This window comes from Pongo abelii, chromosome 16, assembly GCF_028885655.2.
Source record: "Pongo abelii isolate AG06213 chromosome 16, NHGRI_mPonAbe1-v2.0_pri, whole genome shotgun sequence".
NCBI lineage: Eukaryota > Metazoa > Chordata > Mammalia > Primates > Hominidae > Pongo > Pongo abelii.
Window position 1 is genome coordinate 96,395,030 of NC_072001.2, and position 17,440 is coordinate 96,412,469.

The window sequence follows — 17,440 nt, forward strand, 5'->3', positions numbered from 1 at the left end:
CATTGTCCCCACCTTCTGGAGGCTGCATCATTTGCCATGGGGCTGCTGAGTTGTGCTGAGGATTAGGGGGTAGAGCAAAGAAAATAGGATCGGAAAGAAGCAATTTTTCCCCGCTCTGTACTCAGTGGACCCATATTTGTCTGCATGTGGCAGCCCAAAGTGACAAAAGTGTTCTGGACCCAGCGCTTGACTTATGCCAATGTTCAGATATTGAGTAGGGCCTTGATGTTGGAGTGGCAGTGTGCTTTTTCAGCTGTGCAGGAGCTGGATTTCTAGGACACAGCAATTCTCTGAAGGTGTTAAGACTGCTCTCAACGCCGAGTGAGGTGGCTCACACCTGTAATCTCATCACTTTGGGAGGCTGAGGCAGGCGGATCACCTGAGGTCAGGAGTTCAAGACCAGCCTGGCCAACATGGTGAAACCTCCTCTCTACTAAAAATACAAAAATTAGCCAGGCATAGTGGTGGGCATCTGTAGTCCCAGCTACTCAGGAGGCTGAGGCAGGAGAATCGCTTGAACCCAGGAGATGGAGGTTGCAGTGAGCCGAGATTGCGCCACTCCAGCCTGGGTGATAGAGCGAGACTCTGTCTCAAAAAAAAAAGGGGGGCTCTCAAAATGCCGCAGACCACTGCATTTACTGCATCACCTTAGCTATTAGTTATCCATCCAAAGAAACTAAGCAGTGTTTTCCAACACTCACTATACTGTGGCCATACCATAGGACTGGCATTTATGAACCCACATGTGGAGGCTTCCTTTAGGTTCTTCAAGCCTGGCTCCATCCAGATGACCTGGATGCTTGGGTACAATGCAGTTTTGTCAACAGCCCTCCAGAATTTATCAGAATTTCAGCAGGATGAGGGCTGAACATATCTCTTTTCAAGATCCAAATATACTTGGGCTTCCTAGGTATAAACACTGTGTGCTGGATTCAGGCAGGCTGGAATGTGCATCCTGGCCTCACTGCGTGATATTGGGCAAGCTAATTCAGCTCTTGAAGACCTGCTTTCCTCATTTGAAAAATGGGGATAATTAATAGTTGTGGGGAGTGAACGAGGTGATCCACGGGAAGCATTGGCACTGGGCCTGGCACCTGCTATGTTCCCAGCCAATGTCAGCTATTCATGAATTTCATTGATTCTAAGATGCTCTTTTTTGCATATTAACATCTTTGAAATCAGTCTGCTTCTAAAAATTGATGGCATGTCATGGTCTCAGTGGTAGCATTTTACCCCCTTCTTAGGGTCTCTAAAACAATGGTGCAAACCTTACAATAGATAGCGTCTAGACTTAGTGAAATACAGGGTGTGTAAGGGTCCCCGGGGTGCAGTATTGATGACCAAAGGGCCTCGTGGAGGAGTGCTAGAAATTTGGAAATGTCAGGTCTGCCTAAGCTGTGTCCATCTCCCCAGTGTTCTGCGCACACAGGAGTAAGTCAAAGGGAAGCTGAATAAACAAGGTGGGTGGGTCTGCCCCTCTTGGATGGGGGCTTCATGATTGCAGGTGCACTTGCTCAGTCTCCTTCTCTCAGGTGTTGCTCAGGTTTTCTTTCCAGGCCAGGGCAGCTGAGCTGGGCAGGGTGGGCGGGGTGAGGGCTTTGCTCATCTCGTTCAAGGTCCTTTTCAACAAGTTGATCTCCAAGCTTGCTTGAGCCACTTGGCTTCAACAGGTTCTATTATCCTTTTCCTTTGGGTGCCCTTTCAGGGAATGATTTTGAAATGGAACCCAGGGTCCCGAAGGAGACAGCAATATCCCTAATACCAGCTTGACCCAAGAGGGCAGATAAGGAAGACATTACCCCTGCTCCCTACCAACCACCTCTGCCTCACTCTTGTTCCATTCAGCCACATGATCATGAAGGGACTTGGCGCCATGGGGGAAGTTTTGCATCTTGTTTTTATTTTTAAGGTGATCCTGTAGGAAGGAATCAGTGTAATGAATGGTTTGCTCCCTTTGAAAAAGAACCATCTGGGTTTAGATTTCATATTTACTATTTCAAACCCTTTCAATTAGACCCTTGGGGTTTCCCAGGCCTGCCTGGGGGAGTCTTTCTCCAAGCTTCCTTTCCTTTCTTTCCCAAACCCTGGGACAAATGTTTGTTTTTCTCACATATTCATCAAGGCCCAAGGCCTTCAGAAAGTACTGAGGCGCTGGGCTTTGACATGGGAAGCTGGAGCCTGTCTGGGGAGCGTTTAGCCCGAGAACAGTACTTGGCAGGCTTGCTTCCTGCCCCACGCTGCCATTCACTGTGGACAGCTTGGGGGTGGGGACGGTGCAGTGGGCGGGGGTGGGGGGGTGCTTGGCACATTTGCTGAACCCACTGGAAGCCCTCAGTTTGGAGAGGGAAAGGGACTTTCTCATGGATTTCCAGCTCCAAGAGCATCAATCAGCCTCAGAGCAACACTAGTGAGAAAAGGAATTGTTTATAGCAGGAAAAGTGATTACAAAGGCCACCCGCTCACTTTGTATCTTTTGTTCCTGTTGGCGCCTTGACCAGAATTCTGGGGCAGCCCTTGTGCAGCCTTTGCCTGCCTGGGTCTGTGGATCCTGGAGGTCGAGGAGGAAGGGAAAAGATGCCCAGAGGAGCAGGGAGAAGCCCGGCTCTGGAGTCTATGCTGTGTCCCATCTCCTTCTTTCTTTCTTTTTTCTTTGAGACGGAGTCTCACTCTGTCGCCCAGGCTGGAGTGCAGTGGCGTGATCTTGGCTCACTGCAAACTCTGCCTTCCGGGTTCACGCCATTCTCCTGCCTCAGCCTCCCGAGTGGCTGGGACTGCAGGCGCCCGCCACCACGCCTGGCTAATTTTTTGTATTGTTTTGGTAGAGACGGGGTTTCACCGTGTTAGCCAGGATGGTCTCGATCTCCTGACCTCGTGATCTGCCAGCCTCGGCCTCCCAAAGTGCTGAGATTACAGGCGTGAACCACTGCGCCCGGCCCTAATTTTTGTATTTTTAGTAGAGATGGAGTTTCACCATGTTGGCCAGGCTGGTCTTGAACTCCTGACCTAAAGGGATCTGCCCGCCTCAGCCTCCCAAAGTGCTGGGATTATAGGCGTGAGCCACCACTCGAGGCATGTGAAACTTAAATCAGGTGTCACGGTCTGCTGGGCACTTGGTTGGCAATTCATACTATTACTCCTGACCTGCCTTTCCCCCTTCGTTCTTGCCTCAGAGGGTAAGATCCATACCTTACATTACTTAAACATGATTTTTGAAAGGGTAGTTGAAGTAGAGGAATGAGAATGAGGAAAATGAGAAGGAAAAAGATGTCATTTCCCCCCACATTTACTCCCTCCCACCGCACCTTCAAACCCGTTTATATTTCACAAACGTTACTGGCCAGAAGATGCACATCTGTGCCTGGAGGCTGCATTTCCTCTCCTGAAGCTAGCCTCTGGTGGAAGTCTCCGCCCTGCCGGTTGGTGGTTTTGCTCGGCTGAGCTGTGGGCCGTGGGGTTAAAGGACCCTTGCCAAAGTGAAGAGTTTTATCTGCCTTCCTGACAGCTGTGAGAAATTCTGATTGACAAGAGGGCAGATTCTACACAGGGGGTTGGGGGAGACATGTCCCCACGTGTGAGTTTTGAGAGGCACTACTGGTGTCAGATAGATTTCATTTCTGTATTGGAAAGTGCTTCTTTAATATAGAATTGAAAATATTCAAGGCTGTAGCAAGGGACAGTTGCTCCAGGGCAGAAAATGGTCTGTATAAAATGCCCTCCCAACTGCAGGCTGGAATGCGTGGACTTGACCCTAATATGAATAATTGAATTTATAGGAAGAACATTGCCCTGTGAATAGCTCTTGGAAGCTGCTGGGCAGAGACGCACAGGGTTTCTAACACGCAAATGAGGCAGAGTACGAAGCCCCAGAGTAACAATCCCATCCATCCATCATTTTATTAACAGGCGGGTTCCTAGACTGATTTTGAAATTTATCAGTACGCAAATTAATTACACTCTTAAAAGGTGATCAGAAGCATCCATAGGTGTCTTTGACCTTTGACAAGGAACACACTGCTATGGGTCTAATTGTCAGAATAATTGCTTTCTCCCCTGTGAATGACTGGCGGCAAGTGCAGCTCTGTGCATTGGTGTGCTTTTAATTATCTACAGGATCTGAGGATGGGGGTTTTGTGGGATATGTTTTTATAAAATAGTTAAGCTTTTATAGTGTAAAAATACCAATAATTCTTCCTGGCTGGATACATTTATTTTAAACAAATTACGGTGGCTGGATATAGGCATAGGGCTTAGGTGCTCCAAGAGGGATATTTACCTTCATGATGTGTGGGTTTTGTCTTTATTTGTATGAGTGATATTAACAATACATAGCCTTTCTCCAATGGCACTTGCTGCTTGTAAGCAAGGTTTTTGTGGGCATTGTTGTAATAATTGGGCAAGACATTTCGAAATATAGGCTAAAGGCCAAAACAGCAATTGAAGAAAATAAATCCATGTGTGGAAATGAAATCCATTTGGGCTAAAAATGAAAGGTGTGTGTTACAGTGAAAACAAGACAGGTAACAAAATCAGAATCACTTGAATTTATCCAGTACTTCTACCATTAATTTGGTAAATTATTGGTGGCAACGAACATGTGCTAAGCTAGGGGCTGGGGATATATGGTAAACTGCTGTCCGAGAAACAGCGATATAATTGTACAGATGGCTGGGAAACTGAAGGGCAGGGTGCAAAGAAAGGGTGATACAGATGGGTGGAGGTGGTCAGAAAAGGGGTCCCCTGATGAGCAGGAATTAACTAAATGAAGTGTGTTTGTGTGTGTACGTGGTGCCGATGCAGGTGATGATAAAGTGAGGATGGTGTATTTGAGGTTCTGAGGTGGAAAGGTGATTGGTATATGTGTTAGTTTGTTAAGGCTGCCATAAGGAAGTACCACAGACTGGGTTGCTTCAACCACAGAAATGGACTGTTCCACAGTTCTGGAGGCTGCAGGTTGACATCATGATGTCATCAGGGTTGATTAGTTCGGAGGCCTCTTTTTTTGGTGTGCAGGTGGCCGTGTTTTCCTTCTGTGTTCACGTGGTCTTCCCTCTGTGTGTCTGTGTCCAAATTTCCTCTTCTTGTAAGAACATCAGTCATATTGAATTTGGACCCACCTTAAACTCTTCATTTTAACTCAGTTACTTCTTTAAAGGCCCTCTGTCCAAATCCAGTTACATTCTAGGGTACTAACGGGTTAGGGCTTCTACATATGAATCTTGAGGGGACACGATTCAATTCATAACCCTCTATAAGAAAACTGAATGCAAATTTTCAAGTTTCAAAATTGTGTGCTAATTATAAACATAATTCTTGACGGAGGTTATAGAGTTTGAAGAAATTTAATTCTATCCACTGGAAATTTTTATGAATGGGTTGCAAACCTCAACTCTACTAGAGAAATGCTGGAAAGAAAAAGAGCCTGATGAAGTCCTCATCTTACTCAGAGAAAGGCAAACTTTGGTAATTAGATTAATAAGATGAAAAATTTCTTTATAAAACTTGAAAGAATAGGGGAGTGATTGCACTACATTGAGAATGTACTAAATGCCACTGAATAACTTTAAAATGGTTAGTTTTACATTATGTGAATTTCACCTCAATGAAACAAAACAAACAAACAAACAGCCCAAAAAACTTAAAGGCAGCCACTGGTAGAACTCTTAAAAGGATTTAAAATCTACAACCCTTGAGTATTTAAAGTCTACAACCCTAGAGTAGATTAAAAAACAAAATGTAGACTGGGTGTGGTGGCTCACGCCTGTAATCCCAGCACTTTGGGAGGCCAAGGTGGGCGGATCACCTGAGGGCAGGAGTTCAAGACTGGCCTGACCAATATGATGAAACCCCATCTCTATTAAAAATACAAAAATTAGCCAGGCGTGGTGGCATGCACCTGTAATCCCAGCTACTCAGGAGGCTGAGGCAGGAGAATCACTTGAACCCGCGAGACAGAGGTTGCAGTGAGCCGAGATTGCACCATTGCACTCTAGCCTGGGCAACAAGAGCAAAACTCCGTCTCAAAAAAAAGAGAAAAAATATAGCTCATAAAAGGAAATGAAAGGAAATAGATACAGCAGGAAGACTTAAAGAGCCAAAATGCACAAAAGTTATAACAGGCATGAAACAACTTATCAGCCAAGACAATAAATATAAATGATTGAAACTCTTTTACAGAGGCTTTTGAGTTGTATTTCAAAAGCAGCAAATTATATTCTGTTAACAAGGAATACATCTAAACTAAAATGTGGCAAGATTGAAAATAAAATAAACTAACATTGATTAGGCAAGCACAGATTCCGGGAAAGCAGGGTTAGCAATGTTACTTTCCAAAAAGTGATCTTCATGGTAAAACCATTACATGGAAAACATGGGGTCACTTCGTATGGATAACGTGTGTATTGTATAATACATGTACTTTCTGAGTGTGTATAATGTGCCAGTTACTATGTGAGGCACTTGTCTTGGATTATTTCTCGAAAGCCCTGAGGTAGGAGTTATCTTGTTTTAATCCCTGTTTCAGAGGAAGGGAAACTGAGGATTAGAGAATCTATCTCATAACTAATCAAAGGCAGACCAGGAGTCTACACTGGAGTCTGGTGCTTGGCCAATACACTCTCCATCATGCACACAACAGATGGACAAAAATACAGATTCATCTAATGTTCGAAATGCAAGGAGAAGTTAATGGTAAAGTGGCATAATAGTTCTAACAATCTTTATCAACCTTTGCCAGAAATGATTAAAAGATAAATTGCCACAAAGAAAATGTCAGGAGATCCCAAATTTATTGTAGAAACTGTACAAGCCATGTTTTCTAACTCTAGTGCTATAAATATTGAAACTAACAGTAAAAATTAAACAAAAAAACTATACAATCACTTAAGAAGTAAAATAATAAAATGCCCAAACCCTCCAAAATCTAAATTCATTTTCTTAATAGTTTGGTTAGAAAATACTAAAAAGATGATACTTGTATCAAACACATGAAATGTAGCTAAAGTTGTACTTAGAGGCAAATGAATTCATTTTTTAAACAAAGAATACAAATGAATGAAAGAAGTGGTCACTTCAAGAAAATAGGTAGAAGAACAAGAAGAATACCAATCAAAGAGTGGAAAAGAAATTATAATTGCAGCATAAATTCTGATTTAAAAAACATAGAAAACCTTCAGTGTAATTAATAAAATAAATCTAAGAGCTGGTTTTCTGGTTGAGTTTTTGAAAAACTTAACAGAAAAAGAGAAAACAGAAAATCAGAAAAATAAGCAGCTCTAATCACAGATTTGGAGTATGTTTTCAAACTATAAGAGAATAAATACTATAGGAAAAATATTTTTCACGTGAGAAAAGTTTCAGTGAAATGGATGTTTTACTGAGAACATTTAAAATTGATCTAAGAAGGAATAAAAACTGCAAACAAACCAAAGTATATGGAAGAAATGTAAAAAAAGTTTAAGCATTTATTCTACAATTTATCACAAATCCAGACACGTTTCTGGTGAGTTATTTTAAACTGTTAAGGAAGAGCTCATTTCTTTGGTGAAAAAATCATGGAAAAAACCCAATTTTATAAAACTGGCTGAATCCTGATCTTAAAACTTCTCACTGTAGCACAAACAGAAAAATTATAAATAAATATGCCACATGGATATGAATCCAAAATTTAAAGTCATGAAGGCAAGATTCAAAACTGGGATTTATGTAAATAATTCGAGGACAGTTTTGCATGAGGAGCTTTTTCTGATCAGTTTCACCATTAGGGCCAAAAACAACTTGATATCAGTCGATGCTGAAATACAATGGATAAAACTCAACACCCACACTTGCAATTTTAAAAGGCTATTACCATAAAATATACTAAAATTAATAGCTTTGCCTTCTATAAGAAAGAAAATAATGGAAGCCATGATGGGGGAAAATATTACATTAAAATAGAAAGGAAGATCATGCAATACCTAGGGGTAATGCTACCAAGAAACGTATGAAGCCTTTATGATAAAAACTCCCAAATTTTATTGAGAGATATAAAAGAAAAGTCAAATGATGGGGAGATGGATCCTTCTATATGACTTAATGATTTAAAGATGTTAATTTGCCCCAAGTTAACTTATGGCTTTCCTAAAGTCTCATTCAAAATTCCCAATTGGAATTGGAATTTTTTTGTGGGAACTTGACAAAATGCATCTATACAGTACCTGGGCTATGGGGGGGATGAGAATAAAAGAATGATGACCAGATATGTAAAATGGGTAAAGCTGCAATGATCAAACCAGTACACCTATGAGTGACAGACAGAGCAGTTAGTCCTAAAACTCAAGTCTACATAAGAGCTTAGTGTATAAACAAGGATCATCAGACAGGGGGGAATAGATGGAAACTTTCAACATTGTGGAAAAATCAAGCCAGAGCCTCTTCTTACTTCAAACACCAAAATAAATTCCAGATGGAGTCAACATTTAGATGCAAAAATATTCTGCAGCACTAGTAATCAAGCAAATGTAAATTAAAATAAAATGTCACTTTTTGTTCTGTTTATTGGCAAAGGTTTTTTTTTTAAAAAAACTTGATTTTGGAAGAGTGTGGTGAAGAATGCAATTTGCAGACTCCTGGTAGGGACTTAAAAGGATTTGCTCTTCTTAAGAGTGGCACTTACTAAAAATCTCAAAAATATTCAAACTCTCTGACCTACAAGTTCCAAGTCTTGGCATCCCAGGAAAAGATAGATAGATAGATAGATAGATAGACAGACAGACAGACAGACAGACAGACAGATGTGGACACAAAGATTACATACAAGTATTTTGATTTCAGTCTTGTTAAAATAATGTAGGTCCAATAATTAGGATTTGTTAAATATCATATAGTTCCCATGATAAAATATTTTGCAGTCAATGAATAAAAAATTTAAAGGCTATTTAATGATGTAGAGAGATACATATGACATAATGTTAAATAATAGGGATGAGACAAACTATATACATATGTATAAGAGTGTGTGTGTATATATATAAAACAAACTCAATTTTATTAAAAATATATAAAGCATAAAAAGAAATACAGGAAAATGTTAGCAGTGTCATCCCTATGTGTGATTATAGAGATTTTATGATGTTTGTATTTTTATGTATTTTAAACATTTTCTAAATTGAAAATACTTTTTTTGTGAATAGAAAAATAATTTTTTAAAAAAATAGTCCCATCAAATAAAACAATGTAAAAAGGTTAAAGTTAAAGAATGAAGTAAAAAGGCCAGGCAGAGTGGCTCACGCCTGTAATCTCAGCACTTTGGGAGGCTGAGGTGGGAGTAACGTTTGAGTCCAGGAGTTCAAGACCAGCCTGGGCAACATGGTAAGACTCCATCTCTACAAAAATATAAAAATTAGCCAGGCATGGTGGTGCGCACCTGTGGTCCCAGCTACCTGGGAGGCTGGGGTGGAAGGATGACTGGAGCCCAGAAGGTCGAATCTTCAGTGAGCAGAGATTGCACCTGGGCGACACAGTGAGACCCTGTCTCAAGCAAACAAACAAAAACAAACAAACAAAAAACAAAAAAAGAAGTAGAAAAAGTGGAATGCTTCTTTAGAAATGGGGTAAGATTTTGAAGATATGTAGAAGTGGAAAACTCATAAATGTAATTGATCAGAAATGTGATGCTCAAAACTTAAAGGCCAATTATCTAAAAGTCAAAACCAAATAAAAAAGGTATCAATAAGCTGAAAAAAAAACCACAATAAAATTGACATCTCACAATAAATAAGAAAAAACAGCTCACCTCTAAATATAAAAATGGGCCAAGTATATTAACAGATAATTTAATAGAAGAAAAAAGTCAAACTGTTTAGTAAACATAAGAAAAAAAAAATCAACGAAATCATGTTTAAGCTACACAAAATTATTATATCTTTAAAAAATATTTAAAGACATGGCAAGTGTTCACAACATAATATTGAGAGTGAAAGTGAATGCACTTATGCTCAATTTTATGAAAAATAAAGGAAAGACAAAGAGATGGAAGGAAATACATCAGATATGCTAACAATGGCTATTTCTAGGTAGGTAGATTCGAGAATATTTTGAATTTCTTTAATGGTGCTCTGTGGACTTTGCTTATAACAGATGTTACTTTGCTGAAGCAATTATGAACAAAGAATTTATGCACATACAAATGCATCTATCATCACTGACTTTCACAGGAAGGACACCTCCTGAGTTGCGGACAAGCCTTTAGAAAAGACAGTCAACATCCTTATGAAAATCTGCACCAAAGGAGAACAAAGAAGGGTTGCCAAATGTTCCCCATTGGTCTAAATCCACTGGGGCTTTCTGTAGCCCTAGCAGTTCAGTGGAGTTTCCCTGGGGGAGCCCAGGTATGCAGCCCCCACCTCAACATGGATCTCTGCCCTCACCCCCTCACTGCCTCTGACTTCTTCCTACTTTCTCATCTTGCCCCAGCCTCTTCTAACATCACCACCCTGAGGCTTCAACTACTTCATCCTTACAAGATAAATATCATTTAAAATCTTTTTAAAACTTTGGGTTCCTGAGCTTTTAAAGAGAGTATCTGGGGCTGAAAATTCCACTGGGTTTTCCCTTGGCAAGAATCTAAGATATCCCCATATATGGATGTCCACCCTCTGTTTGGCCCTGGCTTCTCACTCCATTGTAGAAAGTTCTTTCTCACATGAGCTGAGCTACTGTCAGTCCTAGCTCTGGCCTAGGGAAACCCACAGAACAAACATAATTATTTTCCTTTTTCATATTATAGCATTTTTATTGTAGAATATACAGATAAGCAAAATGAAGAAAATGAAAACCACTTGCAATCTACCATCTAAATATAACTCATGGTAACACCTTCAGGGTCTAGTCTTTAATATTGATTCTCATACAATCACACACACTCTAAACAACAAAATAAAGTAATGCTGGGTATACTTCTTTTCTAACTTTTTTTTCCACTTAATATACAGGCATCTTCTATGCAATTTCAAGTATCTCTTAGTGAAAATGTCAAGTTCTGCACAAATTGATTGATTGATTGATTGATTGATTGATTGAGACAGAGTCTTGCTCTGTCGCCCAGGCTGGAGTGCAATGGCACAATCTTGGCTCACTGCATCCTCTGCCTCCCAGGTTCAAGCAATTCTCCTCCCTCAGCCTCCTGAGTAGCTGAGATTATAGCCCTGTGCCAACACGCCTGGCTAATTTTTGTATTTTTGGTAGAGACGGGGTTTCACCATGTTGGCCAGGCTGGTTGCGAACTGCTGACCTCAGGTGATCCACCTGCCTCGGCCTCCCAAAGTGCTGGGATTACAGGCGTGAGCCACCGTGCCCGGCCCTGCACAAATGTTAATTGGCAATCTAGTTCTTATCTTAAATGGGAAAAGTTATAATAGTTACAGATCAACTCTAAATTATGTCATTGGGTCGTTGTGAAGATTAATAATGACTGTAAAGGGCTATGCACAGAACCTGGAACTGGAGAAAACGTCAAATGAAGAATAAGGCCAAATGTCTACTCTAATTATCTATTGAAGAAAGTTATGAGTTCCCTGAGACCCAGTTGGTTCTCTCTATTATGAAGGGTCTGTGTATGGGTAGGGAGTTATGTGGTCCCTTGTGACACTCTCCTATAGCATCATTCTTTGTCCCTGGGCTGTCTCTCAGATGTTTACAGGTAAAGGTTTCATCTTATCCTGCACAGATGGTTCTGAGCAAAGGGTCACAACTCTAGGGTCCAAGGTAGGTTAGTCTAGTAGACATGACAATGAATATCTACCTAATGTCGGCCAGGCGCGGTGGCTCATGCCTGTAATCTCAGCACTTTGGGAGGCCGAGACGGGCGGATGACAAGGTCAGGAGATCGAGACCATCCTGGCTGACACAGTGAAACCCCGTCTCTACTAAAAATACAAAAAATTAGCTGGGTGTGGCAGCGGGTGCCTGTAGTCCCAGCTACTCGGGAGGCTGAGGCAGAAGAATGGTGTGAACCCGGGAGGCGGAGCTTGCAGTGAGCTGAGATTGCGCCACTGCACTCCAGCCTGGGCAACAGAGCGAGACTCTGTCTCAAAAATAAATAAATAAATAAAAAATAAAAATAAAAATGTAAAGAATATCTACCTAGTGTCTTGGTATGATTCTCTATTCTCGACACTTACTGAATAAGGAGTGCTACTGCTGAGGGATGAGTATGGAGAGGTGAAAGTTGCTATGCTGGTTTACTTCTACGGTTTTGTGGGTTTAGAAATTAAGAATTTCTAAAGTAGGAGGAAAGTAGGAAAGTCAAGAAGAGCAGGAACCAGAGCCTAGTTGGCTGGCAGGAAAGCGGGGTTCCCAGGACTTTTATAACACAGGCCAATAAACAATGCTGGCAGGAACCTGGCCTCCTGGTGCAACAAGCGGATTGTGTAAGCTGTGTGGGTGGTGGGACTGGGAGAAGCAGCAGCTGCCGTGTGCATGCACGGTATGCTCTTTGCTGCCAGGATTGAGTCATTGCTCAAACCCATCCTAGGCTAGCCAGGGGTTAAAAAGGCACAGAGCATGGCACATGCCCATCTAAGTCACTGCCACTGGCTGGGATCCTGGGAACTGTAAAGAAGGGAGAGTCTTTAGGAGGGCAGAGGGCTCAGCGGGTACCTAGCCAGGTGGTCACTTATGGTCAGTTAGAGTATCAGAGGCCATGCTACTCTCCTAGGAACACACAGGGTCAATGCTTTGGGTAGAATCTAACTTGATTTTTATTTTATTTTATTTTTGAGACAGAGTCTCACTCTGTCACCCAGGATGGAGTGCAGTGGCACCATCTCGGCTCACTGCAACCTCCGCCTGCCAGGTTCAAGTGATTCTCCTGCCTCAGCCTCTTGAGTAGCTAGGATTACAGGCGCGTACCACCACACCCGGCTAATTTTTGGTTTTTTAGTAGAGACAAGGTTTCACCATGTTGGTCAGGCTGGTCTCAAACTCCTGACCTCGTGATCCTCCCGCCTCGGCCTCCCAAAGTGCTGGGATTAGAGGCGTGAGCCACCGCACCCGGCCTCTAACTTGATTTTTAAGGTGAAGATTCCAAGCCCAAGCTGGGACTTCAAAACAAAGAATACTCTGTTATTCTGGTTAGCCCCCATGTTGAATGCATTGCATCTACCCTGCTTCAGAGGCTTGGTTTAAAGAGAGATGATCTCCCACCCTATGATGCGTAAGGCTCCAAGCTGCCATCTAGTGAGTGCCTTGGCAGCCCTGCTGTCAGTGTTCCAGCCAAATTTGCAGAGAAGCCTTGCTCAGTTGTGATTTCCAACATCTCAGGACCCATCGGAACAATACTGAGGCGGAAGGATTCCAAGGGCTTGCTAGGCTCCAGGCACTCGGATAAACATTTCTGTGAATGACAGATAGTGTGGTGGTGAGACACAGGATTTAGTGTCTGACTGTGTGGGTTCAAATCTCGACTCTACTGTTCACCAGTTGTGTGAGGCTGGACATGTTACCTAACCTCAGCATGCCTGTTTCCTTTTCTGTGCAGTGTATGTGTGTGTGCATGTGTCTATGTGCATGTGCTTGTAATAAAAGTAACTACTTTATAAGAGTTGTTGTCAGGCTTAAATGAGATAACACATGGAGAATGCTTAGAACAGTGACTGCAGTGCAGTCAACACTCAATGTTTTAGTATCTCATTCCAGCAACAGTATGAGGGAATGCCAGGGCTACGACTCTATCCCAGGTGGGTGAGGCTGAGACATGGGCCATCACGCCTTGACTAAGGGCAAACATCTTGTAAGTGCTTGAATCAAACCTTACATCCCAACAGTCTGGCACTGTGTGAACTTTAAGCTACAATGCTCTATGGCTTAACTAAATCGAATTGATTCATATGTTGTCACTCTCTTCATTGTGATTGATGTTTCAACTCAGTGTTTCTTACTACAATCTAAGACCTTTGTTACTTACTTTGCCCTTCGCGGATTAAGCAAAGTAGTCTGTTTAGGGTTACTTATTCTGTATTTTATTCTCTTGGAGAGTTTAATAAAGTTTGGCCTCAGTGTTTCCTATGTGAAATAGATGGGTTTAATTCTTTGTGACTAGTCTTGGATCCAGTCACCCTCCCCACTTCCAGCTGCCTCATCTGCTTTCCTATTGCTTACTTTCAGAGGAAGAGAAGTAACTGCTAGTAGCAAATCTGCTTACTTTGTACCTAGGGTACAAGATTCCCACGAAAACATAACAGGGAGGTATTCCACAGCAAGGCAGAGTGAATTTGGCTTGCTGCCTGATTTTCGTCTGGTGCAATCGGATTTCCTTTAGGCTTGGAGAAAAGGGCTAGTCCTTCTTTATTTTATTGTGATTTTGTTCTTCCTTCCAGGTGTTTCCCTCCAATCACCAGGCTCTAGGTTGTGTTTCTGTCTACCTGGGCTCTCATATCAGATTCCAGCTCACCGCACAGGTGTGCAGAAGGTGAGTGCCTAGGTAGTTACTTCATTATGCTGCTCCAAAGCCTCGGACACACATGCCTTCTGCACTCTGGTACTTAGTTTTTTGTTTTTTCAAACTTGCTGAGAACATTGATTGCCGCCAATTGAGATTAATGAAACGTAGAGTGTCTTCGATAAAGATGAACTGAGGGGAACACCGTTTCTTTCTTTTGGTGGCAGGCCTTTGTTAACCAGTTGTCACAGTACTGGGTGGGCTCATCCTGGGTAGATGCCCTTGCCTCTTCTTCTGGGACTTCTTAGTGGTAGCGCCTGCTCCCTAATGATTAGCTTTGCTGAACAGTTTGAAGACACCTCATTTTTGTTTTTCGCTTTTGAGCAGTTCTCAGTTTTTTAGTTTTTAGGAAACTGTCCTCTAATTGGTATAGAAAGTCTTCATTTTGTCCAGCCTTTTGGATTGTATTCTACACAAGTTCTTTATCGTTTCTTCTTCTTTCAAGGGTGTCCGTAGCATCTGCCATTAGTGACTGAAGCAATTCCGCCTCCTGTTGCCTGATGTCCCATAGACATGTTTGGCTGCATTCACTGAGATGCCAGCTACTCCAACTACCTTTGGCTTGTTGTGCAGTTCAAGGTCTCATTAAATTGCCTGTTTGGTATAGAGCATCCTGGTCAACAATCTGTGAGGCAGAGCCCTTAGGAAGTCTAGGACAATGATGGGTGAGCAAGTTGATGGGAAATAGTGCTGGCCTCAGAGTCCGTGACCTGGATTCCAGGTCAGTGCCAGTCAATCTGCCAGATGTGTTCGTGGTCCAGGTCCCCTTACTGTTTTGGGCTTTGGCTGAACAAGATGATCTTTAGTAGGGTTGTTTCCAGTTGCAAAATGACATGATTCTAGGATTTGGGAAGAGCCGTGCTTCCTAGTTTATTCTGGAAGCATGGGCCTTGCTTTTGAGCCAGAACTGGTTTATAATCCAGGTCAGTTTCATTCCGATTTTATGGCTCTGGGATTTTGGTCCCTTGACTTTCAAATGGGGATAATAATGCTCACTTCGCAGAGTTATAAAGGAATAGTGCTCAGGTACAGAGAAAGTTTTGCATAGCCTCAGCACATGGTAGCCACCCAACACCTGTGAGGCCTCCTGGCAACTCATGTGTATCTATAAATGCCCAGCAGCACTGAGGCAGGGCAGCCCACTGGTGATAGGGACAAAGGCACTTTAGAAAGAAAGTGAAAAGATCATTCTCGGCACCCTCTCATGGGGCTCCTTAATCAGAGTTGGCCACTTTCTCCCAAAGAAATGGATGGCTGTTGTTGGGTAATTAGTGCCCTGGGCAGAGCCAAGACCAGGGCACAGTGAGAGCCTTTGTTTTAGGCTTGTAAATTTCAACACAGGTTGGAAGGAACAAAACCCCAATTCATTTGACAGACACTCCAAATCTGATTCTGTGGACTGAGCCAAGGGACAGACTGCCTGGCAGCCCCAGGAGTGGATGGCCAACTGGGTGGCTCCAGAAGGGCCGAAAGATGCTAGGAGACACGGAGGGCAGCCTTGTGACTATAGGAGGCAGAAACTGGCCAGTGTCTGTGCAGTGGGGGTGTGAGCAGCCTTTTGCCCTGGCAGTGTGGTCTGCCCAGGAAATGCTGAGGAAGTCTATTCTAGAATAGACCCAAGGGCAGCACTGTTGTGGTGCCTGCCAACTCTTGGCTGCCTCTTATCTTCCAGTTTGAGTGCTTTGAGAACCACTGAATGAAATCTTGCAAATACTGCAGATTTATTTATCATGTTGGTCATGGGAGGTGCAGAGTATTGATGGACGTGTAGATATTTGCCAGGCAGAGAGGTTGGGCCACAAAAGAGAGTTCTAGTAAAGAAAGCAGCATGTGAAAAATTCAGGGTTTAGACAAGGTGGCACATAGGGGGATGGCATTTCAGTATGACCAAATTATAGATTGCAAAAGGAGGCACGAGGAGAGAAGAAATAGTCCTCAGTGGATGTTCTATGCAGCATAGATGTAATAGATACAAAGACTTAGGATCCTTCTTTTATAATTTTAAATTTTATTTTATTTTGATACATCATATTTGTACCAATTTTTATGCGGGGCATGTGATATTTTATTACATACACAGAATGAGCAATGATCAAGTCAGGGTATTTGGGGTGTCCATCACTTTGAGTATTTATTATTTCTGTGTGTTGGGAACATTTCAAGTCCTCTCTTCCAGCTATTTAAAGATATACAATAGACCGGGCACGGTGGCTCATGCCTGTACTCCCAGCACTTTGGGAGGCTGAGGCAGGCGGATCACCTGAGGTCAGGAGTTCGAGACAAGCCTCAACATGGAGAAACCCCGTCTCTACTCAAAATACAAAATTAGCCAGGCGTGGTGGTGCATGCCTGTAATCCCAGCTACTCGGGAGGCTGAGGCAGGAGAATTGCTTGAACCTGGGAGGTGGAGGTTGTGGTGAGCCCAGATGGCGCCATTGCACTCCAGCCTGGGCAACAAGAGCGAAACTCCGTCTCAAAAAAAAAAAAAGATAAAATAAAAATATACAATACATTGTTGTAGTGTAGAGATTCCTTAAAGAACTAAAAGTAGAACTACCATTTGATCCAGCAATCCCACTACTGGGTATCTACCCAGAGGAAAAGAAGTCATTATTCAAAAAAGATACTCGCACATGCATGTTTATAGCAGCACAATTCACAATTGCAAAACTGTGGAACCAACCCAAATGCCCATCGATTAATGAATGGATAAAGAAACTGTGGTATATATATATGATGGAATACTACTCAGCTATAAAAATGAATGAATTAACAGCATTTGCAGTGACCTGGATGAGATTGGAGACTATTATTCTAAGTGAAGTAACTCAGGAATGGAAAACCAAACATCGTATGTTCTTACTGATATGTGGGAGCTAAGCTATGAGGATGCAAAGGCATAAGAATGACACAATGAACTTTGGGGACTTGGGGGGAAGAGTGGGAGGGGGGCGAGGGATCAAA